Genomic DNA, 24,038 nt, shown 5'->3' with positions numbered 1-24,038 from the left:
GCTTCCACCCTGGCCTCTCTACATCTACCCATTTCCCTGTGCTTCCATCCTGGCCTCTCTACATCTACCCATTTCCCTGTGCTTCCATCCTGGCCTCTCTACATCTACCCATTTCCCTGTGCTTCCACCCTGGCCTCTCTACATCTACCCATTTCCCTGTGCTTCCACCCTGGCCTCTGTCTTTGCCTTGCCTTCTCTGACCCTTCTATCTACTGTGTCTCTCACTGGGCGCACAACAGTAACTATCTTCTCAGTTTTGTTCTTCGAGAAATTGTTGGTAATTAAAATTTCTTGTGTTTTTAAAAATCAACGAAAGAAAATCCTCTTGCCCTTGTACTGAAAGCAAAATTTTCCCATAGATGCATCGCCATTTTTTTTACATTGAATTTACTAATACTGATCACAATGTTTGTACGGCAAATTTGTTTTCGTTTTGTTATTAAAAAAACCCACTATATTTAGTTACTCTGATGTTTGTTAATTTCCCTGGATTATCTGCCAGAGGTCAGAAACTATGCTTATTTAATTTATCTTTGTTAATTTTATCTATTTTGTTTTTAAATATCACTGAACCTCACAATATTTCAGTTTATTCTACCATTTAATTTTTCACATGAGATTTTATATCATTTATGGTGTAGTTGTGTTGTATGTATTCAGAGTCACTATCCACTGACAGATTTTTTCTTAGTTTCTTTTGTTTGCTCACCTGACGTCCTCCTTATCTTGGGAGAGTAAAAGTCATGATGTTTGTCTTTGTTAACTTCGTGTCAGGGAGGGAGACAGAGCTGAGGGCCGGAGTATTGCAGGTTGATGAGTATTGCACAGGTATATATCTCCTACACCTTTAACTCTATATATTTCCCCAGATTCTTTGACTTGGTTAGACAACACCCAGTTAGGCTTCACTATACGAGTATCGGTTTATATTCTTTTGCCTTCTTTTTCTTACATTATGTTGGTTGGATTTAAGAATGGAGTGATAACATATGATTCCGGCACTTTATGCGTGAGGGCTCCAGTCCTTTACACTTTTCTTACACTGTTGTCTGCCTTAGTGTGAGACAAAGTGAGCATGTATTTGGTATTCATTCGTTCAGTCCTCGTGTCGACATGATGGTAAGCTGGAAATAAAACCGACATATAGAGTAGAAAGTAAGACGTTTATGAGCAATGTGATAAAGTTTAACAAATTTAATTATTTTTACTTGAGATCCAGTTTGTAAATGACTACAATTGAAGATCTCTTACAGTAATGCAACCCGATTTTAATAGAACATTTTTATCGATAGTGTAAGATGTTTGACCTTTTTCCGGAGTAAAAATTATAACTTATTCTTTTAACGGTTCATTTCCTGGAGGCAGAATATACTGTACAGTAGTCCTGCTACACGTGCATCTGGCCACTGGTCAGTAAGGGGGAGCCTTTGTTAGCACATTCTTTACTGGCTGTCGGTAGCAGTAGGCGATAACATCAGGAGGCAGCGTCCGGCATTCGTCACTGTCACGCCCCTCTCGTCCGTCAGATGTCACCAGCGTCGCCCGTAACAAATGAGCAGCGAGATGTGTGGGGCGATGTCAGCAAAAGGGGGATACTCCAGGCTTAACTGTATTTTCTGACCATCTACCACACGTTGGTAGAGTGGTGAAGACGTTGTCGGGGACAATGATGGCTAGCGAGTTATATATATATATATATATATATATATATATATATATATATATATATATATATATATATATATATATATATATATATATATATATATATATATATTTATATATATATATATATATATATATATATATATATATATATATATATATATATATATATTTGTTTCCTTATCCGTTTATTTGTTTAATTCATTTATATCACAATTATAACTAATTACAGTAATACCCACATACAGTATTAATCCAAGCCAGGTATTATGAGGGTGTGTGAGGCTCAGTGCTGCAGTATTATATTCCTCACACGACATGACCCACATTAATAACACTGAGCCGCCTCCTCACGTCACGTTGAGTCGCCGAGACCAGAACATGTCTGGTTTTAGAGCACCTCGACTGTGAAGGGGGACGCCAAGTCCACCCAGCTGTGTGTTTTGAATTAAATTGTAATAGTAATAAACGCTGAGTAAAAGTCGCTTCCCGGGCGTCGGCGACATGGAGCGAGACGCCACAGTCCAATTATGTCGCCCGTTGTAATTAATGTTGGGCGGCCGACCTGGGGAGCCTCATAACCCAGATATTATCTTCTACCACCCTTGTCCCCCCTCCGAGCCTTCTCCCTGGACCCAAGTTCTCCTTCTGGGCCTCACGCGGACCCCAGCCTTCCTTCTACATCCTTTGTAGACCACAAACCTCTTCCATCCTGGACCCCATACTGACTACAGACTTCGATCCTGGACCCGATACAAACCCTAGCCTTTCATTTTGAATTCAATGTAGATCCTGGTCCTCTAGTTGACCCCAGATCTGCTTTATCCTGGACCATAAGTAGACCCCAGATCTACTGTATCCTGGACCCCCTGTAGAAGCGTGCCCTCTATTCTCCAGGCTGCCAACGCCAGCTGACCATTCTGGACCCCATGTAGAGCCTAACTCTATTCTGGATCGTATTCAGACGCCAGCTCTCCCTGCTGGACCCCCAGTAGACTCCTGGGCTTCATCCCAGACCTCCTCCACCCTCTAAAATATTTTCCAGATTTTTCCACGGAAAATCATTTCATATTTTTGATATTCTGAGTAAAATATTTTGTTTTCATGTATCATATCTCCAGTGTACGGTAATGATGGGCGTATTATATATATGCTGTGTTCCCTCACCAAGTTTGTGTGATCAAGAACCTTAACAGTTGTCAGTGTATTGATTTCAAACTTTGACCTTGGTATATGGATGATGCATAATTTATGAATGAGTGATTTTTTTTCATTATCTTTATTTTTATTTACCCATTAGGTTTAAAAAAGTTGTGTTATCAACTTTGAGATTTGTCAAAGTTTGCTCTGAAGCTGGAAATAGGGGTGCTGAACTTGTCTGTTGTCAAGCTGTAGGATAATAACTTCACGAGGGTTAATATACAGTATATAAACTATTTCGTTCACAAGTGTAGTGTTAGGTTAGGTTAGATTTGGTTAGGTAAGATTTGGTTTGGTTAGGTTAGGTTGTTGACTTATTTTCGGACGAGTGCCCTGAGCTTGGATCTCGATCGTTGAATTCATATCGCAACGGGAGACGTACACTACGTAAATATTAACTGATTTTCTTTGGCGAATACAAAAAAACCTAAAATGACATATGAACTACCCAGAAACGCTACCATAATTAACGGGTGTTTCCTTACCACAACTTAGAGGGCAATACTCTGTATGAATCTGGTCCACACAGCACCACAGGTGTTCTGGTACACCACACCTTAAGGCTGGTCACCTGCCTCCTACGTGAGCCCCAGAGCAACATGACTTCCTATCACACTCCCGATATCTGTAACACCGCTGTCAACACCTTTGTTTTGGAGCGGAAAGTAAAAGTATTTCATTTCCCGAGACCTCGAGGGTAGATACTGTCCATGATTTATTGAATTTTATTTTACAACATTGCACACACACAATATATATGTGTGTGTGTGTGTGTGTGTGTGTGTGTGTGTGTGTGTGTGTGTGTGGTATAAGTTTACAGAAGTGTAGGATACAATAGTGGAAGTCAAGGGTTGGTTTGGTATTCCCTTATTGACTGTGAGAGAGTGAAGGCTATTATCTTGCCCATCGTCAACACCATCAGATACACGACTGATAAATACACAGGATACAGACGTGAGGGGGAGGAGGAGTTGGTTAATGCCAGTCTGTGTGCATGTGTGACTTATTGTATTTATGAAGGTCGGTAGTATAGAAAATCATGTAGTTTATATACTTTTGGTGCCTTTGAGTAAAGCTTTGTTCTACAGCTATATACTACAGTATTCACCGTATGAATTGATACATTTATATTATACGAGTGTGTATGTAATAATAATAATAATAATAATAATAATAATAATAATAATAATTAATTTTTATTTGAAAGAGCATGACAGTCGGAAAGCTGAGAATATACAGTTACATTATACTGGAAGGGTAACTGAGTGTGTACTGTGGTGTTTGTGCGTATGCATATATATTGTGTGTGTGTGGGGGGGGTGCGGTAGCTGTGAGATCCATCGAGGGAGGGGAAAGAAGGATGATCGCATAAGTGAGAGAGAGGCGCAGCGGGGGGCAGCAGACTAAGAAAATAAGGGAAGTAAAATGCAGATCCCATTATTGTTTTAATTCATTGTTCAGTAGCGCATCGAGGCAAGTGGATGAACACAGTCTTGTAAAATATATTATTATTGGCCTAATGGTTATCATAATGGTGGGCTAAATGTAACCAATTTTCAAGCATCCTTCTCAGTTTTTACCAACATATTTATTAGGATTATAAATAGTGGCAGACTTTGGCAGATATTTTTTATTACCCTTAGTTCTCTCTCGATTATCGTCTCGGTTCACACAATAACTCAAGTTCTACCACCTGCTATTTTGTGCAATTTAAGAGTGAATCATTGTTCATTTTATATCATTAAGGTGACTTATATAGTAGGTCCCTATAAGCGGCTGTTTTTATAATAATGTAACGAGATGCTTCTTCGAGAGTAAGGCCAATCAGTACTTATTTCCAATCATAAGAAAGAGCCTTGATAGATTTAGATATGTAATAAAAAATATATATTAATAAATAAATAAATAAAAGTGTACAACCTGTGAAAAAATAAATTCTTTCTTCAGGTAGATTTACTCTCACGTTCTCTCAATGAATTTTTCATCCTTTCCCCTCCAGAAGAGAGAGAGAGAGAGAGAGAGAGAGAGAGAGAGAGAGAGAGTGTGTGTCAACACTACCTCAGACCCTCAGTAAAAATAAAGAATAATACGAAAGTCAAATATTGTTTTGGTGGGCACGTGAGGGCGGGCGACGGAGTGGTGGGTGGGTGGGAGGGTGGGCAGGAAGAGCTCACACAATATATATCCTGTAATGTACCCACCATGGTCCTTATGGTACAAAATATCCTGCAATGTACCTACCGTGGTCCTTATGGTACAAAATATCCTGTAATGTACCCACCATAGTCCTTATGGTACAAAACAAGTCGTATAAAGTTAGCAGACTATCTCCACTAATCCCTTCACTACGGGGACGTCACTTTTGGCTATTTTATTTAACACGAGACGATTTTATTCAGCTCAGAGGCGACACCGTATACACTAGAGGTTAATAGTAACAGCACGGAATAAGATTAATCACCGGATTGTGCTTATCTATATGCTTATAAATCATTTACTATCAATCTTCATTACTTTTTATATTCTTCCTATATAGTAACTTTCTAGTATAAATTTCTCCTCTTTTTTTTATATAATCGCGACTTAAAGTAATTATCTTATTCTTGTTTTCGATTTTCTTCAGTGTCGTAGCGAGCCATCTGAAGGCATTTAGAAACATTATATATCACTGCAACTAAATTTATGTAAAGCAGTATTATTCCTACCGGGTTTTCTAATAAGACTGTGACCATCTCTTTTTATTTCACAAGAAGGTGACCATAAATCTTGAGGTACAGTCGCTTATTAGGTGTTCCTGTGCTTCTGAAACCTATGTCCTTAAAGGGTACTGCAGTTTTGTTTTTCTACACCTTTACACCCGGACTAGGTTTTCTGTGCTTCATTTAATTGCGCTTTATATTTCGTACTAATATACCTCCATAACTAGTATTATTCTCCATCAAGTCATAAATGTTTCATCATAGCCAGAATCACTGTAAACTAACCCTTAATTACTAACCTCACTACAAGTACCACTGTAAACTAACCCTTAATTACTAACCCCACTACAAGTACCACTGTAAACTAACCCTTAATTACTGACCTCACTACAAGTACCACTGTAAACTAACCCTTAATTACTAACCTCACTACAAGTACCACTGTAAACTAACCCTTAATTAATAACCTCACTACAAGTACCACTGTAAACTAACCCTTAATTACTAACCTCACTACAAGTACCACTGTAAACTAACCCTTAATTACTGACCTCACTACAAGTACCACTGTAAACTAACCCTTAATTACTGACCTCACTACAAGTACCACTGTAAACTAACCCTCAATTACTAACCTCACTACAAGTACCACTGTCAACTAACCCTTAATTACTAACCTCACTACAAGTACCACTGTAAACTAACCCTTAATTACTAACCTCACTACAAGTACCACTGTCAACTAGGGTTTAAGAACGTCTATCCATCTGTGCCTCGAGTTCCGACACCACTGCACCTCCAGCGTGAGTACCTCTGCCTCCTCCCCCACGGGTATTAGGGAGTGTTTCTGGAGTATTTACTCTGCGGGGAAACTAAATACCGCGAGGGTGGCCGCTGGGATACTGCCCACCACAGACCAATTTTTCAAGTGTGGCGAAAACTTGTGAACAAAGGAAATTCTTCTGGGTGTTGTTGTCTTTACTGCAGCCGGTGGTGGTGGTGGTGGTGGTGTTGTTGTTGGTGGTGATTATCGTGGTGCTGTTGGTGGTGCTGGTGGTGGCATTGTTGTTGGTGTTGTTAGTGGTGATGTTGGTGTTGAAGTTATAGGTGATGTCGATGTTGTTGGGAGTTGTTGGGTTTTGTTGGTGCTTCTTCGACAACGAGGTCTATGTTTCTCATACTATAAACTTCCATCATCTTGTTTAAACAAAATATATAACTTTTAGGGGAATACTGTGAAGATAAGCCCTCAGCTTATTTCATCTTAAGATTAACATCCCTAACGCTAACCTAACCTAACCTAACCTAAGCCTCCCCCCTCTCCCTTGGTAGTGCCAGGGTGTATAATCATCAAATAAAATAAGCTGTAGGACTCATCTTCACACACACACACACACACACACACACACACACACACACAAAGTGGAGGAATTATGAGATACCTCTAGCTCTGTCGATCCAATAAATTGACGTACAATTGTCAGTTCTGGACCGTGTAATGTTGTGGGTTGAGGACTCCGCCCATCTAGGCAGCCAGTTACACCCTTCTTATTTACACTAATAGTCGATCAAACTTTCATCGACGGTGATCAGACTTTCATAATGTAATGGGAGTTGCCGCTCTGAACCCTGAAGACTGTGGACTTAAATTCGTTATTATCATCAATGTGATATCTGGGGTGTATAGTCTGACAAGGAACGAGGGTGTGTATGCGAGGGTATGTATGAGAGGGTGTATATGACGACGAGGGCGTGTATAAGAGGGTGTGTATGAGGAGACCAAGAGCGAGGAGACCAAGAGAGATGAACAGTGAGGGACCAAAATTCGCTCCCTGTGGTGAATGAAACTGAGTCACGGGAATGAGTCTCCGAACTGACTTACCCTGACTGTTTCATCTCATTTGGTGGGTCGACGCTACTTCGTTTTTGGGCGGGGGTGAACTTTTGACCCCGACTGTACAGAGTAGGTGAGTCAGTGAGGTCAGGAGGTGGTCATGTTAGTTAATGTTAAACAAGAATGACTGTGGGGTCGTTTACAAGGGGTGTTAGTTTGTTTACATTAAATAGTGTTAGTCGTAGTCTTAATAGTGTTAGTAGTTAGTAGTGTTAGTAGTTAGTAGAGTTAGTATACGACTGAGATGATCATGTAGGTACAGCACACATATCACTTTATTATTAAATAGTAGCACACACACACACACACACACACACACACACACACACAGTCATCACCTACAAGTGCTGCCCTGAGCAAACACCCATACTCAAGCCAGACCCACAGCACTTGAGAGAGAGAGAGAGAGAGAGAGAGAGAGAGAGAGTGTGTAGTAGTAGTAGTAGTAGTAAAGATACGAAGTTATTTTAAAGTGGAAATAAAAGAGAATAGGAAGAAGGAGATAGTGGAAGCGAGAAAGAAATGGGCGAGGGAAAAGAGAGTTACCAACGTGGGGAAGAAGAGTATGAGAAAGAAAGAGCATGAGGAAAGGGAGAGAGAAGGTAGGTGAAAGGAGAAATAGATGGAGAATTGGTAGGGGAGATGAATCAATGTGAGAGTGGTAGAGGATAAAAGAAAAAAGGGGAGAGGTGGTGGAATAGAGAGAGAGAGAGAGAGAGAGAGAGTACTTTAGGTATGAGCGAAAGGAAAACACAGCGTATAGAAGGAGGGAGAGAAAGGAAATAAGTAGAGCGAAAAGAGGGAGGAGAAGAGAAATGCTTGAAGTGTTATATCAGGGGATCAAAATTGGCACCGTAAGTGTGTGTGTGTGTGTGTGTGTGTGTGTGTGTGTGTGTGTGTCAGGGGGTTAAAGTTGATACGATAGCTTAATAATAAGACGATAGTTTGATAATAGGACGATAGTTTTGTTTGTAATCCCATAAACACCGTTACAGTGTAGACCTGTCACACCTGTCCCGGTAAATGGTGACGGTAGTAAGCAAACACGGTCGACTGAGCCTGTCTTACACAGTATACTGAGGCAGAGCTTACCAGACGGGCTGCACGGGGAACACTGTATACAAGATACATGGTCAGGATACATGGTTGGGATACATGGCTAGGATACATGGTGGTTAGGATACATGGTGGTTAGGATACATGGTGGTTAGGATGCATGGTTGTTAGGATGCATGGTTGTTAGGATACATGGTGGTTAGGATGCATGGTGGTTAGGATACATGGTGGTTAGGATACATGGTGGTTAGGATGCATGGTTGTTAGGATGCATGGTTGTTAGGATGCATGGTTGTTAGGATGCATGGTGGTTAGGATACATGGTGGTTAGGATGCATGGTGGTTAGGATACATGGTGGTTAGGATGCATGGTGGTTAGGATGCATGGTGGTTCGGATACATGGTGGTTAGGATGCATGGTGGTTAGGATGCATGGTGGTTCGGATACATGGTGGTTAGGATGCATGGTGGTTAGGATGCATGGTGGTTCGGATACATGGTGGTTAGGATACATGGTGGTTAGGATATATGGTTCTCGGGATACCTGGTGGTTAGGATACATGGTTCTCGGGATACATGGTGGTTAGGATACATGGTTCTCGGGATACCTGATGGTTAGGATACATGATTCTCGGGATACATGATGGTTAGGATACATGGTTCTCGGGATACCTGGTGGTTAGGATACATGGTTCTTGGGATACATGATACTCAGGGCACTTTCCACTTGATTTACCCACATGTCTGTAATATAAACAAATTGGCTTTTGTTGATATTTCGACACAAACTTTTTTTCGTCCGATTTACTTTAAAGAAAAATAGGAATATAAATAAATGGAAAATCAGATCGTCAAAAAAGATACAAATAAAATATAAAATAAAAACATAACAAAGATCTAACTACCTCATTAATATAAAGACAATTGATCCATACAAGAGTAATTTTTAGTAATAGAAGAAAGGAAGAAAATCTGTTCTCTGTTCACTCTTGAAGAACAGAAAGAAGCAAACATAACTGTGTGTAAGACTGCAGTAAGGTGTCTAGCCCGCATCTTTCTCACTGGTGTAGTTTGTGTCTAGTTGGGAGTTATATAAGGTGTGTGTGTGTGTGTGTGTGTGTGTGTGTGTGTGTGTGTGTGTGTGTGTGTGTGTGTGTGTGTGTGTTAGTTACAAGCACCGGCAATATGTTCTCGGGTATTGTTCTCCTAGTGGTGAAGAAGAATATGTTATTGAAAAGTGAATGGCACACACACACACACACACACACACAACAAGGAGTCATACTTTTCCCTGTAACTAGTTTGTTATACAGTAGTCGTTCGTGTTTACCTGTATTTTCCATTAAAGAAAGAATAGCCTTCCTAGTTTTTCAATGTTGGTGTCCTGTGTAGAAGCTGATATTGTGTTCCATAGTTTAGGACTTTAGGCATTGAAATAGAGTGATACAGTATAACTAAAGCCCTCATACCTGTAGTGACCTAAAATAACCTCTGTGTCCTGGTAAACGACTTAAACTACCGTAGGATGTACCACACCCCACTCCCGACCTAACCAAAACACAGGGCTAGAGGGAGCCGTGTTTACCTCCCTAATACTCGCGGGCCCGGGGTATGTTGACACTCATTTCTCTGTTGTTTTGTGTACAGGAGCTGCGTTAGGAAGGAAAGAGAGAAGACTCGTGGACAAAAAAAAAATACTTAAAATGCATAAATATTGTAGCCTTTTCAGATGATTAATTGAACGAGGAGGAGGGGGGTGAGGAAGAGGTTGGATGGGAGGTGTTCGCTAATGGGTTTTCATGCCAAATAAACGGGTTGGACAGGTTACTACCACTACTACCACCAAACAAACGCATCATTTCCACACCTTATTAACTGGTGTCGTGGTTGGGCCGTAACCACACGGGTTACCTCCACGGCACACCAGTGAATGAGGACCAGCTATTTAACACATCCGGTGCACTACGTCATATAACATATATATATATACGAGTGTTTCTATAATAGGGGAACTCAGGACCTTGGGTAGCCTAATGCCTGTTATATCGTCAAGGCTGTGGGTCCTTCACACTCTGATGTTATCCTGTTCCTTTATGCAAATAATTAGAACGTCTTGATGTCGACTCGTGCAGAACCGGTCTACTTCCTGTTCATAAACGCTGATAACTGCAGGAGATAAGAGGGATCCAGTGTTCTCTCAGGAAATTGGTTTCCGCTGGAATGTAAGATAACTGCTGAACGTCCGACCGTAAGTGATTTGGTGTGTTAGAGACATCGGTTTATGTATTTTTCGCTCTATTAAAAATGAAGTAAAGTAAGATTATAGTAACTCCGTAACTTTCCTCCTCTGGCGTCTTACGGCAAAAACAGTGACACGTCCGTCTTCATTAAATTGGTATATTTTATTTTGTCTTTTTCTTTGTTTTATTGTAATTTAGTCACACCGAAGAAAAGTACTGTTGCTGTTCTGTCTGTCTGCCTTGGAAAATCGATATTAGTCGTTGGTGTTATGCGTGAGTACGTGTGTGTGTGTGTGTGTGTGCGATCTTTCTGGATTTTCTTTTGTCTGCATCCCTTAACTTTTAACTATCTCTGTATTTCTCTTTCTCTTGTTTATCTCTTGTTTATCTATCTATTTCTCTCAAAATTGTACGTCTAGTTTTACATTCCCATTCAAAATAAGAATAAAACTACTTTTCATTTACTGGCATTAGAAGGAATTGAAACTTTGACAGGAAAATCAGTTTAGCACTTAAGTTTATACCAAGTGAATCACATGGAATGTCTTAGGTACAGTACATATATTTGATTCGTAAAACAGCCCTTTAATGAACACAGATAAAACTGTATCAAATATTGTTTTGTTTTACAGGATGAGATGCCATTACCAGTCAAGACTCAATAAGCAGCAAAAATATCCACGAGGCACCGAGTAAGGGTTAAGTTAAGTGCAAGTTTACCGGTTTAGAAGTTTCACTGATTAACGTAACCTTGCAGGGTGTTGCAGTTGCACATCCAAAATTAAAAGTAATTAAGTGTTTAGATTGACACTTATTAAATTTGAATTTATATGTATATGTCATTGCAGGTCCATAAACCACATATTTGTGATTTGTTGACCCGTGAGCCTTGGTGTGTCAGGGGAGGATACTAGATGTTCTCTGCCTGCCATACTGTAGTGTACTAACACCTGCCCCGCCAGTGCTGGAAACTTATAACGGTGCCAACTTCAGGTAGTGAGACACACCGAGGCTTGTTAAATGTTCAGCTTTAGGGAACAGTTCTACTAACACACATGTTTACAGGGTAGGTCCTAGTGTCTGTGTTGTGTTGTAGTCAGCACAGATGAGTAGTATTTTTATGTCACTTCACCTCAAGATGCAAAGAAGACAAAGTGAAGAAATAGTAAAAAGGTGTAATAGTGGAAGACAAAGTGAAGAAATAGTAAAAAAGTGTAATAGTGGAAGACAAAGTGAAGAAATAGTAAAAAAGTGTAATGGTGGAAGACAAAGTGAAGAAATATTAAGAAAGTTTAATGGTGGAAGACAAAGTGAAGAAATAGTAAAAAAAGTGTAATAGTGGAAGACAAAGTGAAGAAATAGTAAAAAAGTTTAATGGTGGAAGACAAAGTGAAGAAATATTAAGAAAGTTTAATGGTGGAAGACAAAGTGAAGAAATAGTAAAAAAGTTTAATGGTGGAAGACAAAGTGAAGAAAAACAGTAAGAAAGTTTAATGGTGGAAGACAAAGTGAAGAATTGGTGATGCACTGAGAATATTACCATCTCCGCCTAACACACATACAAGGTAAACTATTTATTGTTTAATGTTTACATGACGGATGGTTGAGGTATGTGTTCACTTAATAACTTGAGTATGAACAGTTAAACTCGTCAATACCTTCATTTGTTCACCTTAAGTCTCATATATATTCATAGTCCCTCAAAACATCAAGATAATAACTGTTGCCAAGGTTTTATTAAGTAGAACAGTGTTACCAATATATCTGACCATGGTGTAAATATTGTATGTTTTAAATTTTTTTATATCATTAACATCCAAGGGAAGTTTTTAATGCCTTTTTTAAAGGAATTATTTCACTAGAAGGTCGTAATATTTATTTCTTTGTACAGTACAATATCTAAAAAAAGTCTACCTGTATCCCATATTGGACACAGGTATACAATATGTAACTACAGGTAAGGGGCATTGTGTTCGGTTGTATCCCCAAGTGTTATAAACGTCCTCATACTGGAGCGATTATAAGGGAGAGAAAACTAAAGAGTATTACCGTGACTATAAACTTTAATTTAGACGTGACAGTTTGGGCTGCAATAGCGAGTTCACATATACGCCTTTTAAATGAGCTGGTCATGGAAAAGCCACAGAAAATTAAATTCTGATTTGTGTGGAAACCCTGATCAAGGTACACCAGCTACTTAGAATTGTTCTTTTATTTTAACGTTGTAGAAAGACAGTTTTCAAACAGGAGAATTATCTCTTGCGCTAAATTGTCGGAACTGCTTACTTATTCATCATTATAATTTTTGTTACTCGTCATAATGTGATTTAGTCAAGCGGAGTTTTTCACACAGCTGAGAGAGGAGCTGTCAGGCATGGCAAATGTTATGTTATTGACTTGGAATTGTTCGGTGGAATAACCATGTATTTGGTTTCAACTGTTGTTGGTAACATCATGCTGTTATCAACGCTTTATCAGGAACACCACACGAGAAGGTGTCAATACTTTCCAGTTAGCCCGACTGCCTACCGAGGCAGACAAGCACCAGCGTCGGAAAGGCGCTGCCGCCGCCCCTCCCGCACGTGCAACACAGGTACACCCACTGACACACAGGTACACCCACTGACAAACAAGTACACCCACTGACACACACAGGTACACCCACTGACACACAGGTACACCCACTGACAAACAAGTACACCCACTGACACACAGGTACACCCACTGACACACAGGTACACCCACTGACACACACAGGTACACCCACTGACACACAGGTACACCCACTGACACATATATATATATTTTTTTTTAACTAAACGACTATATTGATTTCACCCGTTGTGTATCGCCTATATAGCACTCCAATAAGCATGAAACTGTGTGTCTAGTTATTCATTACTTCAGTTTTACTTCGTCTATACAAATGAAGGAAGATTATTCACTGACTTACTGGAATTCGCTATTAAATTCTTATACTCTTTGAGTTAATTTTACATTTGGTATTATCTCTGGTTTTTCTTATTGTTGATTAAAGTAATTACTAATATGGTGATAATTGGTGTCTATATTAGTCAATCTTGTTCTTGCTGGGAGTCTATAGTCAATTGAGAGACGTACTAATGCGTTACTTCGCTTCATTAACTATAAGGTCATGAAGCGCGCAGCAAGGTTGGTAATTACACCGGTCCGTCAATAATTACAAGATAAATAACTCTATTTCTACAGTCAGACGTAAACAGTGTCTTTCAATGGTTGTGTTTACGATTAAGAAACATTGTGTATAGCTGGTGTTTACTGTATTTTCCTTATAGTTCTGAGAAATGTGTGTGTATAAACCGCTCTATTATTATTATTATTATTATTATTATTATTATTATTATTAAGAGGTTTGTATATTGCATCACTTCACCCTACAGAGTGTATCATTCGTCACCTCCTGTACAGTACACAGCTGAGCCTCTTGTTCCCGCAAATAAGGGGACCAGCACCAGTATCAGCTGAGTGGCTGGGCCCAGGGGTTTATGCGGGCAATTAATTTCAAGCTGCTACCCTCCCGACAAATGACCGGGGGCTGACGATGTCTCCGCTAATCTCGTCTCTCTGACCATCTTCCCCTGAGGTCGTTTTCGCCCTCCCACTCCACGACGGACGGATAGGATTTGTGCGACATATTTCGTGTCATTTACAGTCTCCTCATTAAATATCTGGAGCAGTATAATCCCTTTGGTTATCAAATTGTGTTTCTTTTTAAGTTTGTAGGAAGATGAGGGAGCTTACATTACCTAAAATGCATTGAGATTAAGTCGATAACTCAGGGAAATCCATATGTAAACGTGACGTGTGGAAGGTTGATTATATATATTGTTGTTGAAAGAGGATAAGAGCGTCAATACCTCAGCCTTAATAACAATGTTAGCAGCTTGAGGCAGATGTGTAGCGACAGAGTTAACTGTGGGGTCTTGTGACAGATATTACTCAGAATTATATGTTCCTGGCGTATTGCTCTCCCAGGACCTGGTAACGACGGGATATATATTACATAGAGCAAATAGTGGGTTAAATTATGGCCCGGACGATACTTCATTTGCATCATGTACGGATAGATTACATACATATATATGTACAGTATGTGAGCACACGGATTCAAACGCACGTACACACACACACACACACACACATAAATTCATATTATTGAATTATTTAGAAAGGGCATCATTGTGTGTTGTGTAATTGGTGCATTAGTCACAGAGATATATTGAACATTAAGTAAAACAACAGAACTCAACAATCAACTACCATTCATATATGACAATGTTTGACAGCTACAGTCACGTGATCAGACACCCACATCATAACGTCATGGAAATTATATACGAATACATATGTCATCTACTATAAACCTCTCCAACATCTTTATGAGCGTGGCTGGTGATGTAACTTGGTAATAATCATTATAAGTGCGGCAACACATGTGTTTTCAAGGCTAAGTCACACGCACCGTTATGTTTCATTACCCATAAAAGCCATTCTGACGCACAGCAACAGCGTCCCTTGATCGCCTGATTCCGTAAAGAAATATATGGATATTACCATAATTGTGCCTCTGCTTGCATATTGGCGTCGGTAATACATTCATTTTATTAATGGAAGCAAACAGCGTTGGTTCGAGTACAGCCAGAAAGCGCACGTACTCGATACAGGGATTTGAAAACTGTTGCAATTGCATAAATCTTACGTAAGAACAGTGTACATTATTGTGGCACATTTTGTAGATGTAAACAGTAAATATACATAATAAAAACACACCATTTCACACTATAGGAGTCTAAAAAAAATATTATAAGTGCGTTTGTAAAGTGTGTTCTCTGCTCGACCTATGGTACCCTTACGACCGACGTGTGTCAACAAGAAGGACCGGACCAGTAGAAAGGTCAAGTGTTCATCTCCTTGACACAACTCAGAGGTGTCTTTAAGTGTGTCTGCAGTTCATTAGCATCCCACGAGCGGTGTGAAGAGCCTCTGTGAGTCATACAGTAAGTTGGCACAGTTGTCTTGTTGTATTGTTATTGTATTCTGCCATTCTATCATTCTTTCTTTATTTTGCTTATCTTTCAGTCTTATTCTGTTTTTCTCATTCTTACTTTATTTTATTACTTCTCTTTTATTCTTACTTTATTCTGTTTCTTTTTCATTCTTACTTTATTCTGTTTTTCTCATTCTTACTTTATTTTGCTTATTTTTCATTCTTATTTTTTGACCGAAATAAATTCTCAGTGAATAAAAGAAATAATTAAACTTTTTTGGACTGAAAGGAAAAAAAATCTCAGAAAATATATAATAAAATCTTTAATCTTACTGAATTAATACCTCAGGGCCACAGAGATGGAGATTAAGTTGATGAGCTTTTAATTTCACATCTTTTATATAATTCGTGAAATTTAATTCTTAGACAGGAATTTTACTCTTCATTAACACTGAAATACTATAAAAGAGAAAAATCCATTGACAGATTTCGAAAGATTTTTTTAATTTCCTTCTTGGTTGGATTTTCTTGCCGATTTATTTATATTTGTATTATTTTCTTTACACAATCATACCCGTGATTAGTGTAGGGGGATGAGTGAATAAGATAGGTAAGGGCCAAGGAAGATCTAGAATGAAATAGGAATGAAGAATAGGAGTTAAGAGGGAAGGTAAAGAGGAATAAGCAGGAAGACTTTTTTCACCATAATGATCCCAGTCCTTCATCCCGAATAAGACAGAACAGCTCAGTATACAACTTAATTCTCATTCATACATCTGGATACGGCGGTCATGTGGATACAACGCTCGCTTCCTGTCCTAAGGGTCCCTCGTTCGCACCCACGGTACATCGAATTCCCCCTGTAGTTCTGATTGGGTACCTAACTCTACACTTTGGGGAGTGAAACCGGTCGAGTGCAGTACCGGTTAAGTTGCTTTCTTGTGTACCGAAATAAGGCTTCAGGATCACAACTGTAGAGGAAAAGTTACAGATGCTCTCATGTTTATTTCACCTTCATGTCACTCTGATTGCGCTTGTTTCCGGTTGATTGTAGGGAGCTGGTAGGACTCTTCAGGGAGTTGCCAATCAGGTGCATTACTTCATCATTCTGTAAATCTGTTAAGTGTGTGTGTGACAATCAGTGTGGATGAAATTAGTTTGGGTTATACCGCGCATTATGTGGGTTTATCAAGTTCACTTTCCCTGCTTTAACTTCTGTGTGTGTTTGTCATGATAACTCGAATGGACTGAGTAATTCACAAGGGGGTGCATTAATTATGCATTTTAAACTAATATTTTACAGTGTAACAGCTACTCAGAAACACCCATCAGGTAACAGGTGGTTTTGAATATTAAGTAACAGGTTGTCTGAAGAGTCTCTCCCTATATAGGATCACAACCCTTGAACTTTGACCTTTCAGTAATAGGGTCACTAGAATATATCATTTTTTAACCTACAAAGCGATCCAATAAAAGTGATCGTAAAAATTCGTTTGCCAATATATTTTTGCCGTTTATGAGTTGTGGTTTGTTGGAGAAAAAATGGCAAAAAATGAGAGAAGAAAATTGTCTTGAAAATATCGGTATGAAAGGTACACACACAAAAAGAAAATGGGATTAGGTTTATGGGGGACTAAGATATATGTGTGCAATATCTCAAGATAATCGGACCATTAATGAAGGAATGGCACTACGTTGTACTTTGTTTGAGAAGTGAGAAAAGAAGAAGAGAGAGAAAGAAGGAGAGTAAGAAGAATAACAACGTTTTCCTGTCATGTCTGAGGAAGGGAAGAGTGTGGGGATGTATATACGAGATGGGAAGAATTATGTTTTTATTTTTATTTTTATTATATTGCAAATGTACACACACACACACACACACACTGCCCTTCGTCCCACGCTGAGCACCCACGCCCCTCATAACTCCCTAGTCTTTATACACTCCCTTCCACCCCTCATTAAATTTCCCCTCTAATACCCCAGACCTTACATACAGACACCCCTATTCCTCCACACAGTCCCACACAGTCCTACACCCTCACACAGTCCCACACCCTCACACAGTACCACACCCTCATACAGTCCTACACCTCCACACAGTCCCACACCTCCACACAGTCCCACACCTCCACACAGTCCCACACCCTCACACACCCACACACAGTCCCACACCCTCACACAGTCCCACCCTCACACAGTCCCACACCTCACACAGTCCACACACACACAGTCCCACACCCTCACACAGTCCTCTTCCTCCTCCTCCTCCTTCCAAACTCCTCACAAACCACACACAAACACTTCCCTCCCTCCTCATCATCATCCCAACCTCCACACCCTCTCGCCTCCTCCTCCTCCTCCTCCTCCTCCTCCTCCTCCTCCTCCTCCTCCTCCTCCTCCTCCTCCTCTCCATACAGACGAGTAGAATAAACACATCAGCTGGTGAAGGGTGCTCATGGAGGCCGCCTGTGTGCCAGCTAGAGAAGTCTCCCCTCCACCCAGGTCTCCTCCCTCTGTTGATTTCTCCTGTTTTTGCACTTCAACTGTTGAATTATTGTACGAAGTGGAGTATTGGAGAGAGAAATGGAAAATACACACACACATACATATATACACTCTCTCTCTATCTGTTTACACTCGTTACTGTACACGATTCAGGTGATATTCTTTGTGATATGAATTTATTTTTTTTGTAGTTTAGTTTTTTTGGGTAAAGTTCGAGATGTGAATTAAATTGGAGGAAAAACACCTTCTATCTCGCCCACTTCGTATACAGGAGAATCATTCCGCTTCAGGAATTTTTGTTCGCCTGCCGAGGGTCATCGTGGGGTTCTGGGAGTGGAGGATTTGGGCAACATAATATCTTCAAGAGTCTTCAGCCCATTGCCAGGGGCACTTTTTGTCACTCGCAGGGCCGCCGCAGTCAAAATTATGAACTTTATATCTTCTCTCTTCGGTAAAATCCCACGAAAATGTATTTTTTTCTCTTGCCAGAACCTCAAATATTAAAGCTTAATCGATGATATTGTGTTTAAGCTCCAGCGTTCAGGAGACGTAGACTAAGGTGAGGGACGTACTGTACACTCACTCACTCACTCACTCACTCGCACAAAAAAAGGTTAGGACCATTAGGCCAGACAAATAAATTGTTCAGCAGTCAGCGGGCGGCTCTCAACGCGCTTCTGGCTCGCATGGTTGCAAATCTTGTAAAGTGCTGTACATTGAACATTTCTGGCGATAATGTGGACAAATGTTCCCATCATTTCATAAAATTACATTTACCCCTAGCGAAGAGCTCCACGTCCAGCGACCGACGATTATCACCCTTAAGAAACACGTCAGTAAGATCTCTTTCTCCCTCCTCAATCTTGGAGTAAAATGGTCCAAATTGGGGGTCGCTAAAATGACTAAAATTCTCCGCTACTTTAAGCTGTGTCTCTCAAAAGAACTGTCAGCCGAGAGTCTTTACAGAATAGCTTGGGCTTTTAAATCTAATAATAGAACTGTTACTGCTGCCGCTATAAATAGTTTCTCGTGAAAGTGGCCAGCAGATTTATTATCCTGACAGAGGCTCACACCCTCGTTATGCCTCTCTGATGCTCTGGGAGTCTTATACACCTCACCTACCAGGACGATAAGAGCAGGACGGGAGAGGGGAGAAGGAATTTAGAAAGGAGAAGAGTTAGTGAGAGAAAATAATAAAAATAAACGGATGGAAGAAAGAGAGGGAACAAATACAAAGAAATACCGAAAAAATGAAAAACGTCAAGAGTAAAAAAATGATAAAATATAAACCCTTGACATGAAGCAACTTCTCATCAACACAAACTACCATTCCCTGCCTCGAGGAACGTGCTAGCTTGAAGGGAAAACATAAGTGTGTGTGTGTGTGTGCCGTCTGACTACTGACTGGTTCTTACAACACGGCTTCTTAACCCGGCACAATACACGGCTGAGTGGCAGGAAGAGGCCAGATTCCACGCCTCTCATTCAAAGCCACCCAGCCTACAGTAGAGTTAGGAGAAAGAGGAGAGGTGAGCCACGTAAAACCGCATCAGGGAAAGCTTGTCATATAGGGTCAAGAGCGGAGTTTTATTTGAGTTTTTTCATTAGGTTAATTTATTCTTGGTTTGTTGACTTACCTATACCCCTTTATCATTGACCTTACCTCCTCCTCCTTCCTCGGATTTAATAAAGTCTCCCTTCTCTTGACTCCTACCTCCCTCTCTCCTTCCCTTTCTGCCTTTCCATACTCCTCCGCCTCTCTTCCTCTCCCCGATCCCCAGACTCCCTCTCTCCCTCCTTCCCTCCCTTCCTTCCTATACACAGTAGCGGCGGGGATGGACAATAGCGACCCTCTGGGATTAACAGAACGTGACCACTTGTTGTTGTTCATGAGCGAGGGTGTATGGAATTTTTTGGGGGGAGATGCGGTCGTCTTACACACACACACACACACACACACACACACACACACACACACTGGCTGAATTATATATTTTTTTCTGTTAAGTTATCCTCTCCAGCTACTATTAAAAAGTTCATAATTCCTTAACATTGGCTGATGCACTAATTTGAGGCTTGTTGATGCATAAACCAAATACGTGGAAATTTATTATTATTATTATTATTATTATTATTATTATTATTATTATTATTATTATTATTATTATTATTATTATTATTATTATTATTATTATTATTATAAAGAGACAGAACTGTGTAAAACAAGACTAAAACAAGAATACATAAATAGAGTAAATATTTAAACCAACAATATTATAAGGGTTTAAAGCTTGGACTCTAAATGCCAATGGAAAAAATAATCAAGTTGGAAGCAAATTGGCGATGTGTTTATGAACGACATGTGGAGCAAATAGGATAGAGGGAATAAGCAACACGGAGATAAGAGGGTTTGTGGAAGTGACAGGATTTTCGGACAGGGAGTCGAACAGGATTTAGCCGGATGGTAATGGTGTTACTGGTAGAATGGGAAACGAAAGATTGATAAACGGGGAGTGTAATTAGAGATGAATGGTGAGAGAGAGCGAGGGAAGAAGGATGGGATAGGTGAGGGATGTACATTCATTATTTCTACACACACACACACACACACACACACACAAACACACACACACACACACCAACGTTCACTCGACACTATAATCTCCTCATTACCATTATCGTTGCCCAAGACGACGTTTTCGGCAGCAATATATCGTCCGCCTTGTATATTTACCGCAGCTGACTAATGACTTAATGAGCATAAAGACATTATTTTCTACCCTAACTTAACCTAACTTAATCTATCCTAATTTAATCTAACTTAACTCAATCTAAGTTAATTTAATGTAATCTAACTTAATCTAACCTAACCTAACCTAACCTAACCTAACCTAACCTAACCCTAACTTAATCTAACTTAACCTAACTTAATCTACTAACCTAATCTAACTAACCTAATCTAACTTAATCTAACCTAACCTAACCTAACCTAACCTAACCTAACCTAACACCCACACATCCTGCCCACCTCGCTCCTCCTCAACTTCTCTTACCGACCCCTCACCACAACCCTCACCACCTCACACCCACAACATGCCCCCACACTTCCTGCTCCACCCCCCACCAAGGTTGGCACGCCCCGGTGACAGGCAACCCAGACCGCTACTTTTTATCGATTCATCTGTGTCATCCTTGTCAACGTGGCCAGGGCGTGGGTGGGGTGGGCGGGTGGCGTGGGTCGGGTGGGCAGGGTAAGGGTTGTGGACTCTGGGGATTTGGATAAATCACGTTTTTATTGCTTGTGGCTTCCCCTTACACGAACACACTCCACCACACACACCAACACGGCCACGCGCGCAGGATTATCACTGGATAGATAGATAGATAGATAGATAGATGTATTCTTGTCATTGCGTTATTCTTTGTCTAAATTTATAGCAGTGAGATTTCCTGCGCCTGGTTCTCTCATTTTGGTTATATTAATGTGTTGCTGAGTGTGTGTTGTGTTGCTGAGTGTGTTAATGTGTTGCTGAGTGTGTGTTGTGTTGCTGAGTGTGTTAATGTGTTGCTGAGTGTGTTAATGTGTGACTGAGTGTGTGTTGTGTTGCTGTGGGTGTGTTGTGTGACTGAGTGTGTTATTGTGTGACTGAGTGTGTGTTGTGTTGCTGAGTGTGTGTTGTGTTGCTGAGTGTGTTGTGTTGCTGAGTGTGTGTTGTGTTGTTGGGTGTGTGTTAATGTGTTGCTGGAGTGTGTTAATAATGTGTTGCTGTGTGTGTGTTAATAAAGGTGTTGAGTGTGTTAATGTGTTGTTGAGTGTGTGTTGTGTTGCTGGAGTGTGTGTTGTGTGTTGCTGAGTGTGTGTTGTGTTGTTGAGTGTGTGTTAATGTGTTGCTGAGTGTGTTAATGTGTTGTGTGTGTAAGTACGTGTTGCTGGAGTGTGTTAATGTGTTGTTGAGTGTGTTGTGTTGCTGAGGTGTGTGTTAATGTGTTGCTGAGTGTGTGTTGTGTTGCTGGAGTGTGTGTTAATGTGTTGCTGGAGTGTGTGTTAATGTGTTGTTGAGTGTGTTAATGTGTTGCTGTGTGTGTGTTAATGTGTTGCTGAGTGTGTTAATGTGTTATTGCTGGAGTGTGTGTTGTGTTGTTGAGTGTGTGTTAATGTGTTGTTGAGTGTGTTATTGTGTGACTTGAGTGTGTTGTGTTGCTGAGTGTGTTAATGTGTTGCTGTGTGTGTTAATGTGTTGCTGGAGTGTGTTAATGTGTGACTGAGGTGTGTTGTGTTGTTGAGTGTGTTAATGTGTTGCTGTGTGTGTTATTGTGTGACTGAGTGTGTGTTGTTGCTGTGGGGTGTGTTAATGTGTTGCTGGAGTGTGTGTTGTGTGACTGAGTGTGTGTTGTGTTGTTGTGGGTGTGTTAAGAAACTGATACATTTTTTACAACATTAATAGTTAATTTTGTTTTGTCCATTGTGTTGGATCCTCGTGAAAGTGGGATTTTTTTTCATTTTGATTTACCTCTCTCTCTCTCTCTCTCTCTCTCTCTCTCTCTCTCTCCTTCATACACCCAAAAGCATACAGATACAGATGTTCCAGCCAATGGTTTTCCATCCCGACCTCATGGCCTCTCTTCCTGACCTCATGGCCTCCCTTCCTGAACAAATGACTTCTTCCTGACCTCATGGCCTCCCTTTCCAACCCTCTAACCTCATAACCTTCCTTCCCGACCTCATGGCCTCCCTTCCTGACCTCTGGACCCCTCTTCCAGCCTTAAATCTCCCTTCCCGACCTCATGTCCTCCCTTCCCGACCTCATAACCTCCCCCTTCCAGCCTCAAACCACGCTTCCCGACCTCATAACCTCCCCTTCCGGCCCCAAACCTCCCTTGCCGACTTCATGGCCTCTATACCCAGCACAGTAAACCCAGCAAGATGATCGCCATGCATAACCTCTGAACCACACCACCCTAGCAGGCCTGGATCATGACACAAATACATCATAAATTTGTAAGAGTCTCCCCGCCCCTAATCCCCATGCTCCGTATTTGCATGCGTTTACGGCGCCCAACCAAACACCTTCCCTTCACATTCTCGCCTCTATAACGCCCCTAAATAAAGTTCATTGTCGTGTAAAGCCTTTTCTAAATTAAGCTATACAACTTCAATTGTCCTGGTAACTGTATTTTTGCCTTTATATATTCTTTGTGTAAGGTCTAAAATACCAGATTCAAAGGTGTAGATAGCGTTGAATTAATAATGGTTCTTTTAGCCTCGTGCCGTAAGGTTTAAAATGCCAAGTGTTTTTGTAATAATTGAAGTGTATATTTTGATGGTTTTGACAGGTGGGGTGAAAGATGGTGGGCAGCTGGGGGCTCGTGGGGGGTCGCACTCTACAAGGGCATATGTCTCGCCCGCGTAAATAAACACGAGGGTTGTCCCGCCTCGTAAACAAACCTTATAACCTGAGATTTTGTGCTGATGAATATTTTTTTTTTCCTGTCACCGATTGACTGAGAGCTTTGGGTTACCGTGTTTACTCGAACGTCCAGTGTGTGTGTGTGTGTGTGTGTGTGTGTGTGTGTGTGTGTGTGTGTGTGTTTTGTGTGTGTGTGTGTGTGTTTGTGTGTGTGTGTGTGTGTTTGTGTGTGTGTGTGTGTGTGTGTGTGTGTGTTTAATTTAAGGGTCAGAATCAGCAATTTTATCCAGAGAAACTAAAACACAGATTATTTCCTTTGTTAACTTGTGTACTTAACTATTTTTG

General features: G+C 40.5%; 1 long non-coding RNA gene across 1 annotated transcript in view; it reads left to right on the top strand.

The window, feature by feature from the left end:
• Positions 1-24,038, top strand: part of LOC121864768 — a 122,735-nt gene that overhangs the window by 20,539 nt on the left and 78,158 nt on the right. Inside the window, exon 3 of the long non-coding RNA XR_006088651.1 lies at positions 11,387-12,319. This is a non-coding gene — a long non-coding RNA (uncharacterized LOC121864768). The remainder of the gene's footprint in view (positions 1-11,386; positions 12,320-24,038) is intronic.

This window comes from Homarus americanus, unplaced genomic scaffold (genome assembly GCF_018991925.1).
Source record: "Homarus americanus isolate GMGI-L3 unplaced genomic scaffold, GMGI_Hamer_2.0 scaffold15555, whole genome shotgun sequence".
NCBI lineage: Eukaryota > Metazoa > Arthropoda > Malacostraca > Decapoda > Nephropidae > Homarus > Homarus americanus.
Note: the sequence above shows the minus strand (reverse complement) of the source record. Positions and strands in the feature narration are given on the sequence as shown.